This window comes from Ictidomys tridecemlineatus, chromosome 6 (assembly GCF_052094955.1).
Source record: "Ictidomys tridecemlineatus isolate mIctTri1 chromosome 6, mIctTri1.hap1, whole genome shotgun sequence".
NCBI classification, from domain to species: Eukaryota; Metazoa; Chordata; class Mammalia; order Rodentia; family Sciuridae; genus Ictidomys; species Ictidomys tridecemlineatus.
Window position 1 is genome coordinate 170,397,967 of NC_135482.1, and position 18,280 is coordinate 170,416,246.

Genomic DNA, 18,280 nt, shown 5'->3' on the forward strand with positions numbered 1-18,280 from the left:
TTAAAGAAACTAAAAACATTAAGTGCATGGATAAAAAAGACTTTATATGTAATTAAATGATTACAGCTTACTTTCATATTACACTTGTAAATATTATCTGAAGGAAAAAAAAACACTTGAACAACTATGGAGACAGTGAGAGTTCATACATTCATTCATTTCTATAGTTCACCAAAAACTCAGCTAGCACAAACTTATGACTTTAGAATAGGGACAAAATTGAAATCTCTGGATATGCCATAAATATCAGTGTCAGCAATCTTTTTCTGCAAAGACCCAGATATGAAATATTTTAGACTTTGTGGCAATAAGCTTCTCTCATAACCACTCACCTCTCCTTTGTGCCACTGTAGTGCAAAAACAGCCATAGATAATGCATTAAAAAATAGACAGGGCTGGATTGCAATGAAACTACTTATTCATCTCAAGGCATATGTGTATCAAAAATATGCACACTCATACATATATACATTTATACATTTTTTTTAAACTTCAGGGGAAATTACTTTAGATACTTGCCCACGAGACTTTATTATTCCCAAATTGAAAAATGAAAGCTTCCTTGTAAGATTATCACAAAGTTAATCATCAGCAAAATTTCACTTGAGTAATAGGATGCTATTTACAATCTATATTCTATCTAGTGTAAATATGTGTCACCACAGGCTTATAAATGTGCTTAATGGAGCTACACCCAACTGCCTGAAACACTATAAAACATGCCAAATACACAACTGTAAAACACATTTAAGGTGCTCACTAAGGAATTTCAGGCATTTATTTTAATAACATAAATGTGGTTTAGCTTTTTAAAAATCATTAATTAATAGTACTGTCTTACATAAGATAGTATGTAAGACAGTACTATTAGTACTATTAGACAGTACTCAAAGATTTATAAAGAATTAATATTAATTTGAATGCAATTTCAAAGTGATTTGACATCTCATATTTCCCCATGGAAATCCATATATTCAGAAGTCACAATCCATTTCCAACAAGGAATCACTGACTAAATGTTTTTAAATTTTAAGTCTAGAATATTTAGATTGTTGGGGAACAAAGTTACTTGTCACTATAGTTACACAATACTCAAATATTTATCTTGAATGATTTATTGAAATAAAGTTTCTAATTTTTTTTGTCATTGTGCTAGTATAGCCTAGGAATTTCATTGATATTTTTGGAATAATGCAGGTTTAAAGTTTATAAGACTCAGATAATTCTTCTACAGAATGACTCTAAGGTAATGGTTCCTACATAGATTTTATTAGCGATCAAGTTGTAGTATGATTTGAGCTGAAAAGAATATTCTAATGAGCTTACTAGCATTATTGCTAACAAAACATAAAAAGTGTTTTTTCCATAAGTTCTTGCTATTCGGTTTAGCTCTTCTGATCTTCAAGTAACTTTCACTTCTGTTTGCACGTTCCTTTGAAATACTATTTTTCATTTACACACACAATAAATGAATTACAATTTCTGATTTACTTGGTATTAACAAGTTTAGGGTTATATGTCTCTCAAAACATTTTCATTGATACAATTTATTTAAGACATTACAATTAATACTGTGCAACAGGCCTTGCTTTGAGAAAAAACCTGGAACTATGAGAAATTCAGACAACACAGTTATTGAATTGAGAGGGCTAACAGCTGGTTACTGAGATACTTCATACAAATACATTTTGATCAAAGAATCTAGAAAAATTTTTGCTGAAAAAGGAATTAAAGTAGAATACTATACTTTCAAGAACACAAAGCAATTATTTATGTTTTATTGAGGTCTGCATATGACAAACTTTTATCTAAATTAGACTCAAGTTTTCACTACAAAGGTGATTGACCTTTTCTAGACTTCCTGATTTAATCAAACAGCAAGTAAAAAGGATGAAATAAGGGAAATAAGAGACATTTTCACTATCATAAATCATCTGAACCTTGCAATTCTCTTTGGGTTATATTTAATTATACAACCGACTGTTATTCCTACATCGCTCCTCTGTACCTACTTTCTACCCTTCTCCCTGAGCTCCTTTAAATTCCAAAAGCCTCAATTAAACTCTAAAACTCTTAACCTGTGTCTGGTTCAAAACTGATGTTGGACAAAAGACTCTGGACCCCAATAATTATCAAGACTGAAACATGTGTTTTAAGCATGCAGGTAATTAAAAGAAATAAAGATAATCAAAAGAGGAGAAAATATGCCAAATTTAATAAATAATTCAATTATGTGATTCGTTACATTAAAAAAAACATGGCTCATAATAATGTTTTCATAATAAAAAATAATAGATTCTATAAAAGATGGATTCACCTTTTTAAGTCTAATAAGTGTATAATTTGTAGCTATATTTTCAAACTACCTAAATTTTAATATTTATTTAAATCTCAAATGAATATATTGAATAATTTAAGGTTCTCAAGTTTGAATAAACTTAAAAATATTTTACTAGTAATAACACCTTTAAATTCTTTATTTAATGTATTCAGAAAAAATATTGATGTTTTCTCCTTCAAATACTTAAATAAATATACCAAATAAATTGGAAATACTATGTATTCATTTCATAATAATGCATTCATAAAGTCAAAACCAAAAATCTAAAACAATTAGTAAGTTATTTGATAATTACTGTGATAAAGGAATAAATAGCCAAAAAGAACATGGTTTGGGGTTAAAGTAACCTTAGGTAGCAGTCAGTCAGGTAAGCCTCATTTATTTTCAAGAGTATATTCACTTTATCCCATAATTATACGCTTATATTGCTGAAATACCACAAGAAAACAAACTAAACCTTCTCAAAAGCTTTTATCTGTGCTGAAAGTAATGAATTCTCAAATTTGACCCAAGTTGAAAATTCTTTACAAACAACTCCATTTAAAGCAAAATATTAACTACAGATGAGAAATCAGTCCAGTTTTATTCATTTTTAACAATAAAATAGGTTCTTGGAAGTTTCTTCAATTTTATAATATATAATATCTCAAAAGTCACAGAAATTATCATGAACATAGAAATCAATGTAAGGAATAATTTATAGAGATATATGCTGTAAACTGTATATACAAAAAATGTATATCACTGAAATAACAGAATTATTTTGCCTAACCAGAATATCATATATCCAATTCACATCTAGCCACAATTCAGAAAGAGGTCAAAGAGACACTGTTATACACAAGAAAACTGTCTAATAATAATATAACAAATAGGTCCGTATTGAAATAAAAAAAAACTTGTAGTATAAAACATTAGATATATTTATAAACAAAAAATAAATGGTACTTTTAACTTGACATTTCTTTGAAATACTATTTTTTATTCACACATACAAAATGGATTACAATTTCTAACTTATTTGGTATTAACAAGTTTAGGGTTGGATGTCTCTCAAAACATTTTCACTGTTAGATTTATTTTAAACGATACAATTAATAATCTGCAATAGACCTTGCTTTGAAAAAAAACCTGGAACTATGAAAAATTCAGACAACACAGTTGTTGAATTGAGAGAGCTAACAGCCAGTTATAGAGATACTTCATACAAATACATACTGATGAAAGAATCCAGAAGAATTTTTAATGAAAAAATTTAAATAGAATACTATACTTTCAAAGAACATAAAGTGATTATTTTTGTTTATCATAGGAACTGAGAAACCTAAAAATATCATCAAATAAATTGCTATAAAATGCCTATTTAAAAAAAAGGGAGGGTCTAGTCATTTCTAGGAATTAAAAGCATTCAATAATTCAGTTCTAAAATCAGTACTATATTCTCCCTATGGGGCAGAGCACAGATACGAAACAGATATGTTCCACATGCTAGAGAAGCCTGAATTCTAATGGAGGACCCACACAGACAACTTGATCAGTTTTAAGTGAGGAGACCAAGAATCATCTCAGAACCATTTTATAAGTCTGCTTGGCAAGCAAGATAAATGTCATTAAAGTAATTCCTACTGTGATTATAAGAAAATGGTAGAATCAAAATGTACCAATAGGAATTATTTAACTTTAAGTACAATTATTCATTTCTAGGGAAAAAGTGACCTAGGAATCATTTCAAGATCAGCAGTTACAAATTATATGATTTATTTTATAAAATAGAATCTCCTTTAAATTCCTTTAAATGCCAGAGTACTATTCCTACTTCTCCTGAGTATCCTTGGCCCCCAAAACCTCTCTATGACGAAACAAGTAGAAAACACATTTTTGTGATTTTCAATAATTTTCTAGTTAAATGTTTCATTGTCCTGTTGTTGAAATCACCTGTACATATTTAAGTGATTTTAAAGTTTAAATAATCATGTTTAATGAGAAGAATTGCTTTGGATGGGTTAATGTAATTAGAACAACCAAATCGAGTGCAGAGAATATTTTAGGCATGGAAATGTGTTTCATTACCACAGTCATATGAGGGAGTATGAAAACAATCTTCTAACAGTTATAATTGTTGTAAACTGTAACTTTCATAGAACCTATTCTTCACAATAGAGTTTATATTTATTTCCACTCTATTGAAAGAATTCTGATGGATAGATGGACACTGGGCAAGACAGATTAAAAGGATCAATTCTACCTGGAGGGACGATGCATATATAACAAAACAAAACAAATAAACAACCAAAGTAGAAATAAGCTACACATGAAAATGACAATGACCTAAAAACAGAAATATGCGGGGAAAGCTTAGATCTCTGGGAAAACTCCAAGAGCTCATATCTCTATATACCTACTGGCTTAAAAATAGTTGAAAGGAGGGGCTCGGGATGTGGCTCAAGTGGTAGCGTGCTCTCCTCGCATGCATGAGGCACTGGGTTTGATTCTCAGCACCACATAAAGATAAAATAAAAGATATGGTATCCATCTAAAACTAAAAAATAAATATTAAAAAAGTAGTTGAAAAGAAAATCATATTACATGATCAAAATCTAATCAGGTATGAAACAATTTCCACACTCTTGGCTAATATTATCTTATTAGGATGAAAATTTTTAAAAAGATACAATTAATTTTTTGCAGTAATAGGACCAGAAGCAAAGTTAGTTTATAAAACTCTCAGGCATATGCATGAACTGGGATTCATCTATAGGAAAAATATCAGGCGCCATGAGGTATAGTAATCAGTTACAGAAAATCAAAGAGCCTCACTTTGTAAATACAAAGATTTCTGTGGGGAAAGGTACCACAGAAAGGGGAAACATTAGGCTAAATGAGCAAAGACTACAGCAATGGAAAAAATTTTTTCCAAATTAAAAATGTTAGTCTAATGAATTATGAACTACTAAATTCTATCACAAAAAAATTTCAGATAGAAAAATGCCAGAGAAATATTCCTGCACTGAGTAAACTATATGCGAAGAACTTGTTGCACTCAGAGCTGAGACAATTTAAACACCAAAATATTTGAAGAATGGTAGTAAAACCTCAAAAGATTAAAATCAGTATATATACTATATTTGTGAAGCACTTCACATTTAGTTACACATATTTCTCAATGTATTTTATAACCTAAATTTTTTGAAAAGACAGAAATAAAACTACTAGTTCATGGTGGTCTAGGATATATTGAAATCAAATGTACCAGACTTTTCATAGCTAACTAGTGGTCATTATTTTTGGAATTGATTTTTCATGAACATGAGTTTAATTTAAAGTACACCCTCATCCATACACCCACACACCCACACACCTCTTGTCCCCACACATGCAAGCACAAAATATCTAAGAAAACATATTCAATGTATTTGAAAAATTAGAGAATATTTATTTACTAAAATTGGCCTTTAAAATCAACTGAACCCACACATAGTGGGCAAATGAGCATCAAGGATCCAGACAGTGGAAGCAGCCAACTTTAGGAAATGTCTGTTCTCTTGGCTTATATTTTTCAGGTTTTTTTTAGCAAGAGTTAGTCCTGACATTTTATTTCTCTTGTGATCCAGGGTCCACCTAAGTTGTGGCAATTCCACCTACTTAAGGAGCCTCTGTAATATGGAAAATTGTGTTTTGATACCTGAGAAGGACAGATGGCCAAAGTCGACATGCCCTGGGTCTGACCCTCATGGTTTGAAACTAGAGAGCAAGAAATGATATATCTGAGCAGCAAAAATAAAAGGACCCCTCCCCCCAAAAATCTGCTTGTATTCATTCTATGTGGCTGCATTGCTGTTTAAAATTCAATTTAGGTGGAAGTTACTAATCATCAGAATATTAGTGATAAACCAGTTAGTTCTTACATTTCCTCAGAATATTTGGGTTTATCCTAAGCACTTAGAACCAGGTAATTTTATGAGCATTCTAGATTTTTTTTATAATTGGATGTCATTTTTAATTAAGTTCAAGAAATTCTGGACTGAACCTTAAAATATCCGATTTAGTATATATTTTGTAGCTTCTACAAACTAGCTGTGTAAATTTGGGCCAAGACTCTTACCTTTGTTGACACTAAACTTCTTTGCAGGTAAACAGTAAATTTTTAAAAAACTTTTAAAAATTAGTCCATAGCAATACATTTTACATCATGATTTAGCATAGAAATGTCTTCCAAAATAGTAATTAATTCCTATATTGTGACACTGTTCTATGATATGCTATGGCATAGCACACCATTAAAAAAATACTAGTAAAAGCCTGCTTCACCATACCAAAAGTGGGTCATAATCTGTGGTCTGAAAACCAAATCAATAAAGCTGGCCCAGGTCCTCTTTTCATTTGGCCCATGAGCTAAGAAGTTTTTACATTTTAAAATGGTTTTGGAAAAAAGAAAAAAAAATCATGATACTTGAATGTTACAGAATATTCAATTTCAGTGTTCATTACATTTTACTGGAACATAGCCACACTCATTCCTTTACCTACTGTCTATGGCTGTGTCCACACTACAATGGCAAAATTGAATAGTTAAGATAGAGATCATACAGTTGCAAAGTATGAGGTACTTACGTTTTGGCCCATTATAGAAAGTTTGCCAACCCCCATGACTCAAGTACATATAGTTCTTTCTGGCTTGAATATCCACAGTTCTGTGTCCTTCCTTCAGTCTAACCAAGTTAAGCCAGTACCAAAGAGAAGAAACACCATGGCGGGAAGAAAATATGAAAAGGTACAAGTTCTTAGGTACTTAGGATCATCTTTCTATTTCATTCTGGATTTAAAAACAAGAATAGAAACTGATTAAGCACAGTCTCAGTATTTGGTGGAAGTATAAAGATGAAAATCATTTGTAGAATATGTCCCTGTAAGTTATGGGGTGTCATCTTATAGTACTAAACTGTTTTCAGCTTTTTCATGGCCATTAAAGGCCAATAATTGTTTCAGTGGAGATTAGTTTTGAGCATTAAAAGGCCAGTGACATTTATCGTATTGATAACTACAGTAAACCATTTTTTTCCACTTTTAGATATCTAAAGTACAAATTGTTTTTCAACTCTCCTTTCTTTTCCTTCCCTTCTTTACATTTAAGCTCTTTTAATCAGTGTATTTGTAAAATAAAATCTTATTAGTTCTTTCTGCTCTCAAACTATACCCCTACTTAACACTTGCTGCATAAACTGACAGACTTGTTTCTTAATCATAACTGATTTTGTTCCTCCCTGTTCAAAATTCTTTCAAGAATGACTAGGAGCTAGTTTTTGTTTCCTCTGGAACACATTTATAAACTCACTGCCTCTGCCTTTTCTACCCTCATTTGTATATGGTGTTTTTCCATAATTTTCAATAATAATCATGAACCAGTAAGAAGTCTCCTGGCTCTACTGCCTATATTTCCCTGCATACCTGATTTATATGCCATAATAAGACCAACATGTTGTCTACCTTGTTTTTATTTCTGGCTTGTGTAATTTCTGAACACAAAGAATATGTCCTCCTCTGAAAAGTTGTTTTTTAACTTTTAAAATTTATTATTATTATTTTGCAATGTTGGGGATAAAATCCAGGGCCTCACACCCACTAGGGAAGTGCTCTGTCCCTGAGCTACTACACACTCAGTCTTCTGGTAGTCTTTGCTTTAAAAAAAAAATTCTTTAAATTTAATTTTCATACATTAAAATTTACTTTTTCCTATATTAAAATATGCTTATTAAAAGGGATGAAAATGAATATACAAAATTATTGATGCATAAGACAAGGTTATAGGTAAGACCTGACTATTTTCCAGCCTTTGTACAAGTCTATGTTGTTTTTTAACAGAACTCAGATCATTCCTAGTTTGTTTTTACTTTTTAGATTGTGCTACAATACATATAATTCAAAATTTACCATGTGAACCATTTTAAAATATATGTGTCACTACTCTATACGGTTGTATAACCATCACCACTATTCATCTTCATAACTCTTTCATCTTATAAAATTGAAACTCTATACTCATTAAATAAAAATTCCCTATACTCCATGCTTCTTACCTATTGGCAATAACCATACTACTTTTTATCCTTCTATTTTTATTACCTTAAGTATCTCATATAACCAGAATCATGCACTGTTTGTCTTTTGTGATTGGCTTATTTGACTTAGCATACTTCTCTCAGGTTCACTGATGTTTTATCATTATTCAGTATTTCCCTCTTTTAAGATTGAATCATATTTCATTGTATTTTTATATACCACATTTTGCTACTTCATTCACCCACCAATGAACACTTGAGTTGCTTCCACATTTTAGCTATTCTGAATTATGCAACTATGAACATAGTATACAAATATGTCTTTGAGATCCTGTTTTCAATGCCCTTGGATACATATCCAGAAGCTGAACTGCTGGATCACAAATTTATTCTATTTTTATTTTTTAGGAAGCACATACTGTTGTCCATATCAGCTATAACATTCCATATTACCACCAATAGTATATACATGGGTTTCACTTTTCCCATATCCTTTCAACATTTGTTCCTTTCTGATTTTTTATAGTAATGTGTGTGAAGTGGTATCTCTTTGTGGTTTTGATCTGTATTTCGCTAAAATTTAGGGATATTGAGTATTTTCTCATGTACTTTTTGGCCATTTCTATACCAAAGGAGACAAATTCTTCACTCATTTTTCATTTGTTTTTTGTTTTGCCTTTGTCAGACATTTAATAGTCAAATATTTTCCCCCCTCTTGGTGGATTGTTTCTTTATTCTGCTGATATTTTCTTTTGATCTACAAAAATTTTAAATCTTCATAAAATCCTATTTGTCTACTTTTTTCTTAGTGTCTGTGATTACTATAGCTTTTATAAAATTATTTTTGTAATTTTTGTTTGCAGAGGGACCATGATCACAAATCCACAAACCATGTGGAGATGGGGGAGTCAAAGAGCAGTCTTTCAGCTATGGGTATGGGCAGGTAGAGCCCCCTAGTGAGGAAGGAGTACTTGGCAGATAGGCAGCGAGCTACAGAAAAAGGAAAACTACAAAGCAGGGGTACTGGGGGCTACTGCCCATTCCATCTCAACCTTGTTAGCACCCAAGAGGATAATCCTAACATAAGTAGCCCAGAATCTTCTCAAAGGCAGAGTAGGTTGCTTGATGGCCCTCGCTAGGGGGACATGTTGCTGCCTAGCCTTCTATGAGCAGAAACAGTTCAATTCAAGAGCCAGGAGTTCCCTTGGTGGAGCCTGACATAGCCCCTCACCGCTTACTCAGAAGCCAAAGGTTTCCTTGGAATCATAGACCAAGTAGAGGACTCTGTTCTCATCCTCCCCCTATGCACAGATGTATGAGGTGGGGGTGGACACACTCACCATACTGTACTGATTAACCAATAGGAAAAAGGCCTATGTGGGGTTCAGCTGCAGGCACCATCGGATGATCTTGAAAAAATGGCTCATGTTGACATTGTCCAGGACAAAGACCTTGGTCTTCTTTAGGATGGGTAACTGCTTCTCACACTTATAGCACTTGATCCCCAGGATCTTTCTGCGGTGCTGGACATAGATCATCAGCTGTATCTTCTTAAAGAGGTCAGAGAAGCTCTACAGTTCCCTGAAGGGCTCATTTGATTGCATCACTAGGTCAGGCAAGGCAGAGCACAGCCAGGGATACCAGGAATGGCTAGGGGATGTGGATGTAGTTCAGGATTTCCAGGTCCTGGGGCTCATGCCTATAGTAACTTTATAGTTAAGTTTTGGAATAAGAAAACGTAAGCCCTCCAGATTTTTTTTTTAAGATGTTTTGGCTACTCTAAGCCCCTTGAGATTTCAAATAAATTTATAACAACTTTTTCTATTGCTGCATAAATCTAGAATCTAGACCAAGAATGGATCTAGAGTTTCTTTTAGAAGTAATTTAACCCTACTACTAAGGTCATTCTTCTGGGTTTCCTATTCATTGTCCCAAATAACCAATAAAAATTGCACACACTGGCTAGGCAGAACTAGAATACCACTTATGCCTCGGTGAGCTCTGGAAACTGTTCATGTAAGGCAACTAATCAAATATTATATACTTTTATGGAGGTTGTCTCTCTATATGTGCTGCTTCAAAGATTCAAGTTTCAAAGGGTTATATGTAGATTTCTAGAGCAAATATTTTGATGTGTAGCTGCTTCCTCTACAAAATTTGTTCCACAGTTTTCTGTATTCTGATTAGTCTCCTCAACTTAGCAACATTGCTATGATTTGAGATTTCTTATTTTTCAAAAAAACAACACAATCTAAATACGACTCCAAAACAATGCCAGAGAAAATATGGGGCCTAACTCAATTATTTTGATTTCTTCGGTACTCCCAGTTATCTCAGACCAGTTGTAAAATGTACAAAAACTGTTAATTCATGTATATTGTCCAGTTTTCTAGTAGGTACAACTGAAAATAAATACATTCCCTGTTATCCCACCATGAGGAAAAACAGTTATCACAGTAATGAAGTCTTTTAGAATTTTCCTTGAACATGTTATACCAGTGAATCTTTTTCCTGACCTGAAAATATCTTACACAGGATCTTCCTTATATTCAACTTATACTACTAAACAAACCTTGACCTTGACTAAAGACACTGACTTTTATTTTATGGAGTTTAGTTTGATCTCCCCATCTTTTTTTTTTTTAATTTCCACATTATTATTGGTAAATTATAATTATACCTAATAGAGGAATTTGTTGTTACATTTCTGTACACACATACAAGGAAACAATTTAATATCATTCCCCAATAAGGTCTATCCATCTTTGAAAGCACTGAGAAAAGAGTATAGGATCTTAAATAGTTATAGTAAAATTCTTGAAGGAAGGTATACAACAACTATGTAAAAACTATTCAAACACATTCTGATATTTGCATAATATAATATTTTTATGTATTTAACCACACTCAGTGGTTAAAACACTGATTATCAATGTTGAGTTAGCTGGTATAGCTAATCACTTAAGAGTCTTTCCCAGCTAGTTGATTCTTCTAATCTTCATTAAGACAGTCCTGAAGCATTATTTCTTTCATTATAATTATGTTATCCTATGAAATCTTGATATTTTGACAACCCAAATAAGGTACCTATTCAGTATCTATTTGAAAATTATGAGACATCTTGATAAATGTCATTTAATTATCATATTTGTAATACTTCAAATTAAGATATGTTAAGACATTAACAGAAAAATAAAACTTTTTTTAAAAAAAAATATTTATTTTTTAGTTTTTGGCAGACACAACATCTTTGTATGTGGTGCTGAGGATCGAACCCGGGCCACACGCATGCCAGGCGAGCGCGCTACCGCTTGAGCCACTTCCCCAGCCCCCAAAATAAAACTTTTAAATTACACATAAACACTTTATTTGTTGGGATAAAAATAGTCAATTTTAAATTGCTATTTTTCCATGAGACTTGGCTAAACATATAAAGAGTTTTTTTTTCCCTAACATGAAAATGCATCTATTATTTGAAATTTTTGGTGTGTTTACAAAACATCAATGTGTAAAGTTTTCTTAAAATGGTATTGGTCATCTTCATAAATAACAAATAACTCTAGGAATTATAGATGTATACTCTGCTTTTGTCGAAATTATCCAAAGAATGGAAAATGGTTCCTTGCTCTTGCTTAACAAAATTTATCAAAAGAGGTAGTTAAGAGTAGAAACAAGAATGCTTCTGCAGTTCATGCCGCTGTCTTAAGGAGCACAGAATTTAATTTTAAATGGTTGGGAGATTATAGCAGTTAAGTTTGATCATCAAATGAAATTCATGTTTCTAAACAGTTTCAAGAACAACAAGCATTCAGGATATCATGTAATAAATAAAATAGAGCAGAATAACTGTGATAGCCATATTGTAAGGAACATATTTTCGGTGCTTACTATGGAAAGGAACAACTAACACCATAATAAATTTTCTGGATACGTCATTATACAGCATAATACCAATAAACAATTAAACAAAACAAAATAACAATACTATGAACAATATTTAAGTTTTTTTTTTTTTACGATGATATTACCTTTTACTCTCACCTGGGATTAGCAAACTTTGGCCTATGAGCCAAATCCATCTTGCAGATTGTTTTTGTATGACCACTAAATTAAGAACAGCTTTTAGATTTTGGAAGAGTTGTAAGTAATAAAACAACATATATCAAAAAAAAAAAAAAAAGGAGGGGCTGGTGTTGTGGCTCAGCAATAGAGGACTCGCCTAGCACATTCAAGGCCCTGGGTTCAATTTTCAGCACCACATAAAAATAAATAAATAAAATAAAGGTATTATGTCCAACTACAACTAAAAAAATAAATATAAAAGAAGAGAATATATTGCAAAGACTGTTGTAACTAACCAACTCTTAATTTAGATTATTTCTGGATTTATGAAAGATAAGAACAAAGATAAATTCTAAATTCAGTACAATGAAAGTATGCATTGCATGCAAAGTTCATTATAAATGAAATGCTAAATATAAAAATCTTTTGTGTAAAAGTTGATCATAATTCCATATTTTTAGATATGGAACTCATGAATACAGTTTGTCTAACTTACTGATATTAGAATGTAAATAAATTATTCATTAATGTAAACAACACCTGAGATTTTTCTTTTACATGATAGACTTCATTCAATTTTGGGGAGAGTGGGGGGATACTGAGGATTGAATTCAGGGGCACTTTAAAAATCATATACATTATAAACTCAGTCAAGTTTGTGTAAAAATTGATACCGTAACCACACAATTATTTTTAACTATCAAATAATCAAGAACCATAACCATAGCATTCACTTCCAATATTACTCTTAAATAACATAAATTTCAACAGAACATTTGATAAAAGTTGACTATTTTAACTTGTCATCTCACAGAAGCGGGACATAAATTAATCATGTATGAATCATTTTAAAAACATTTGAAAATACTGTTAGTGTGACAAAACAGTGTTTTTCCATCAATAGTATTTAATGAAAATGAGACTAAGAAATCCTAAGTGTTCAAACATAGCTTAGTTTTTGCTACTAGAATTCTGTCAAATTGGTATGTTCCTTCTAAAGTTTTTTTCAGCCTATCATTGTTCTTTTTAATATGGTATCTGATTCTTTTCTCTTGTACTCTATTTATTAAGTGATAACACATGAAATTTAATATGGTGAAAATAAAAATGATGTTACATAACAGTCCATAGTTATGTTAATAAAGACAGTGTTTAGGAGGACAAAATACATGTTGTTTTAGATTTTGGTAATAGTAGTCTGTACCTTTTATTACCGAGATCAAAACCAAAACAAGATGAATAATATTTATTATATGATGATTTAACATAATATTCTGAATTTATGTTCAGAAATAACAGGTAACAACTGTACTTAAAACTGTACTTAAAACTTGGAATGGAACCACCATTTTACCCAGCTATCTCACACCTTGGTCTATACCCAAAGTACTTAAAAAAGGCATACTACAGTGACAAGTCACATCAATATTTATAGCAGCATAATTCACTGTAGCCAAACTGTAGAACCATCCCAGAAATAATCTTATATTGTAATTTCTATTAAAAAATGTTACTTATGTTAAACTCAACCCTATAGAGAAAAACAAATTTAACCTAATTTTATATTTCCAAAATTTAAATATTTTAAAATATATAAAAATAAAAACAGAATATTCAAGGCATCCAGTTCATAGATCTTTCTTAATGATTGGAAATTCTGAATATAATAGTGAAATAACACAATTTTTAAAAATAATGAGATATATCTGCCATGTCAATTTTAAATCTTTTTAAATTTCAGTATTAGAATTTGAACTCAAAGTTGTATTTAATAATTATGAGCAAGAACAACAAAACAAAAACAGATAAACTATTACTTTTTATCTTGAAAAAATAATTATAATAATAGAAGAAAATTGTAAGGTCTATATTAATACTGTTTCATATTAATACTGTTAAAACTACAAATATCATGTATATACTGTATCATTAGTTATCCAGTATTAGGTTCAATATATATTTAGATTATTTTCAATTTGTCCTTGGACTATCATTATTGTTACAAGCATTTTATGTCTATATCTGTTTGTTTACACATTCAAAGATTACTCTATGATATTATTTCTAAGAATGAAATTGCTGAGTACCTTAACAAATTCAATTTTATAAGATACTATAATTACTCCTCAATGTGGTTGTATCAACTTGTACTCCCAGTAGAAGATTCCATACCCTTACTAATTGGCAGATTTTAAACACAAATTTTGTTCTAAATGGACAGGAGTGAAATTATTTTCTTTTAGTGTTAATTTCTTATTCTGATTGTAAGAGTATGTACTTTTTTTTTCACTGAACACTTGTATTTTTTTACTGAACACCTGTATTTTCCTCATCTTCAAGTTAGCAGTTTTGATTTTTTCCCATAAAATTATGTTTTATTATTGATAGGTAGGAGTTTTTATGTGATTTAAATGTCAACATTTTTTTGATTATCAGTGTTATAAAGATACCCTCCATGTCTATGAGTGAGCTTTGCACTTTAATTTATGCTAAAATAAATATAACCAAAAATCATAACTGTAACCATTTTAAGTATATAGTTGTAAGCATATTTATATTATTCTGCAATCTCCAAAAATTTTTCACCTGGCAAAACTGAAACTTAATTGCCTATTTCCAATTCCTCCAGTTACCATCAACTATTATTCTACTTTTTGTCTCTAAGAATTTGACTATTTAGATACTTCAGCTCAGGTGAATCATTTAATGTCTATCTGTGAATTTCTCACTTCACTTAGCATAATGTCATCAAGGGTACATTTATGTTGTATAACATATCTGAATTTCTTTCCTTAAAAATACCCTATTGTATGTAAAAACCTACATTTCATTTATCCATTCGTTAGTCAATGTACAACCAGGTTGCTTTCACTTCTTGGCTATTTTGAATAATGCTGCTATAAATATGAGTCATGACTTATCTTTGAGACGTTGTTTTAAGTTGTTTTGGATATATATTAAAAAGTGTAATTGTTAGGGGCTGGGGATATGGCTCAGTGGTAGAGCGCTTGGCTAGTATGCATGAGGAACTAGGTAAGATCCTCGGCACCACATAAAATAAATAAATAAAATAAACTTAAAAAAAAGTGTAGTTTTTGGATCAACTAATAATTCTTCTTTTTTTGACACACTGCCATACATTTTAAATACCTTGTATACCATTTTTCATTATCATCAACAATGCACAAGGTTTCCAATTTCTTATTTTTGCCAACATTTGTTAATTTTTTTTATCAATTAGAACTGTAATTATCCAGTCATAATTAGTGTAGGGTGGTTCCAATTATTTTTGATTGTCCTATTTTAAAATTGGGTCACTTGTGATTTTTGTTGTCAAACTGTAAGAGTTATTTATATATGCTGAATACTAACTTTTAAACATGTGTAAAGTTTCCTTTCCCACAGTTTTCCCTTTCACTCTGTTGGTTTCCTTTGAAACACAAAAATTTAAATTTTTGGTATAGTTCAATTTATCTGTTTTTATTAGTTCCTGTGCTTTTCGTATCATTCATAAGAAATGATTGCCAAATTTAATGTCTCAAAGCTTTCCTCTTACATTTTCTTCTATGAGTCTTATACTTTCAGGTCTCTCATTTAGCCTTTTAATGAATTTTGTATTGAATTTTGCATCTGGTATATGGTAAGGGTCTAACTTCATTCTTTCATATTTAGACATAAAATTTTCAATATTATTTGTTTACAAGATTGTCAAGATCATTTAGTCATCTTGGCATCCATGCTGGAAATTATCTGACCACATGCAAAGGTTTATTTCTTGATTAGAAGGTTTATTCATTTACTCTATATTTGTCTTTATGAGAAGCATATTGTTTTGATTACTATAAATTTGTAGTAAGTTTTCAACTGACAAAGTGTGAGTCCCCCAGGATTTTTAATTCTTTTACAAGATTATTCTGAATATTCTGGCTCCCTGAGGTTTCATATGAATTTTCTATTTCTGCACAAAATGACATTGGAATTTTGACAAAACTGCCATGAATATGCAGATCAGTTTGAATAGTACTAACATCCTAGCAATATTAAGTCTACCAACCTATGAACATGTGATATGTTTCTAATTATTGGTGTCTAATTTAATTTCTGTGAGCAATTGTTGTTTTATAGCTTTTAGTGTATAAGTCTTTTACTGCCTTGATTAAGCTTATTTTTAATGCTACTTTAAATAAAACTGTTTTAAGTTTCCTCTTCTGACTATTCAGTTTTATTGTACAAAAATATAAGTGATTTGGAGATGTTAGTTTTGTATCTTTGCAAATCTACTGAACTAATTTATTACTTCTAACCCTTATCTTAAGGGAATTTTTAGATATGGGTTATATTGCATACAAAATATTGTCATATAATAGAGACAATTTTACTCTTCCTGTCCAATTTGTATTCCTTTTCATCTTGCCAAAATACTCTGATTATCAGACTTCCTGTACCATTTTAAATAGAAATCACGAAGGAAGGTAAGTACCCTTTCTTTCTACCAGAATTTTAAGGAAAAGCTCAGTCTCATCTCCCCACACAACTGTTGATTAAACTAACTCTGGCTTTTTATACATGGCCTTTACTATATTGTGGTAGTTTCCTTATATTCTTTATTTTCTGAGTATTTTTTATCATAAAAAGATGTTAAATCTTTTCTATAACAGTATCATGTGGGATTTTTCACTTCTTCTGTTAACATGGTATGCTGTATTGATCGATTTTTGTATGATGAAACATCTTTGCATTCTATAAATAAATCTCATTAGGCCATGGTGTCTACTTTTTTTGATATGCTGAATTAAGTTTATTAGTATTTTGTAGTGAAATTGACACAAACTCTCAAAAGAGTTATCAGTTTTATAGTTCTCTTTTAGTGGCCTTGTCTGTTTCAGGTATTAGAATAATGCTGGCCTCATATAATAATTTTGTAAGTATTCTCTTCAATTTCTTGGATGAGATTGATGAGGACTAGTGCTAATTATTCTTAAATATTTGTAAGAATACAACAGTGAAGTCATTGGTGGTCTTTTCTTTATTGGGAAATATCTGCTTACTGATTGAATATCCTTACTTGTGTAAGTTATGTTCATATTCTATCTTTCTTCATGATTCTGTGTGGGTAGGTTGTATGTTTCCAGGTATTTACCCACTTCTAGGTTATGCAATATGATGGCATAGAAATGCTAGTAGTATTCTCTTGTTTTTTGGTTGGAGGTACCAGGGATTGAACTCAGGGGAACTTGACTATTGAGGCCCATTCCCAGCCCTATTTTGTATTTTATTAGAGACAGGGTCTCACTGAGTTGCTTAGCACTTCACTTTTGCTGAGGCTGGCATTGAAGTCTCCCTCCTCCTACCTCAGCCTCCTGAGCCACTGGGATTATAGGCATGCTCCATTGCACCAGGCTAATAATATTCTCTTATAATCCTTTTTTCCCCCACAGCCTTGGTGATAATTTCCCTTTTTCATTTTTTATTTTAGTTGTCTGAATCTTTTTTTTTAAATCTGACTGAAGGTTTGTAAATTTTGTTGATCTTTTCAGTGAATCACCTTAATTTCCTTAATCTGCTCTATAGTTTATTCCCTATTTTGTTTATATCTGCACTAATCTTTAGTGTTACTTTTCTTCTATTACCTTTGTGTTTGCTTTGTCCTTCTTTTTCAATTTCCTCAAGGTAGAAAGTTAGGTTGTTGATTTGAAATCTTTTTATTTTAAATATATTTTTATTTTAAAAATAAGCATTTATTCTTCCGATTGTTTTCTCATGATCCTATACATTTTGGTAAGCTGTTTTTCAGTTTTCTAATTTTCCTTGCAATTTCTTC

The 18,280-nt window shown here is 31.1% G+C and overlaps 1 protein-coding gene and 1 pseudogene across 5 annotated transcripts in view; both read right to left on the reverse strand.

Moving 5' to 3' along the window:
* The window catches only part of Nbea (neurobeachin), a 603,852-nt gene that overhangs the window by 320,766 nt on the left and 264,806 nt on the right, over positions 1–18,280 (reverse strand). The window lies entirely within an intron of this gene.
* Positions 9,636–10,166, reverse strand: LOC101970115 (microtubule-associated protein 1 light chain 3 alpha pseudogene; annotated as a pseudogene).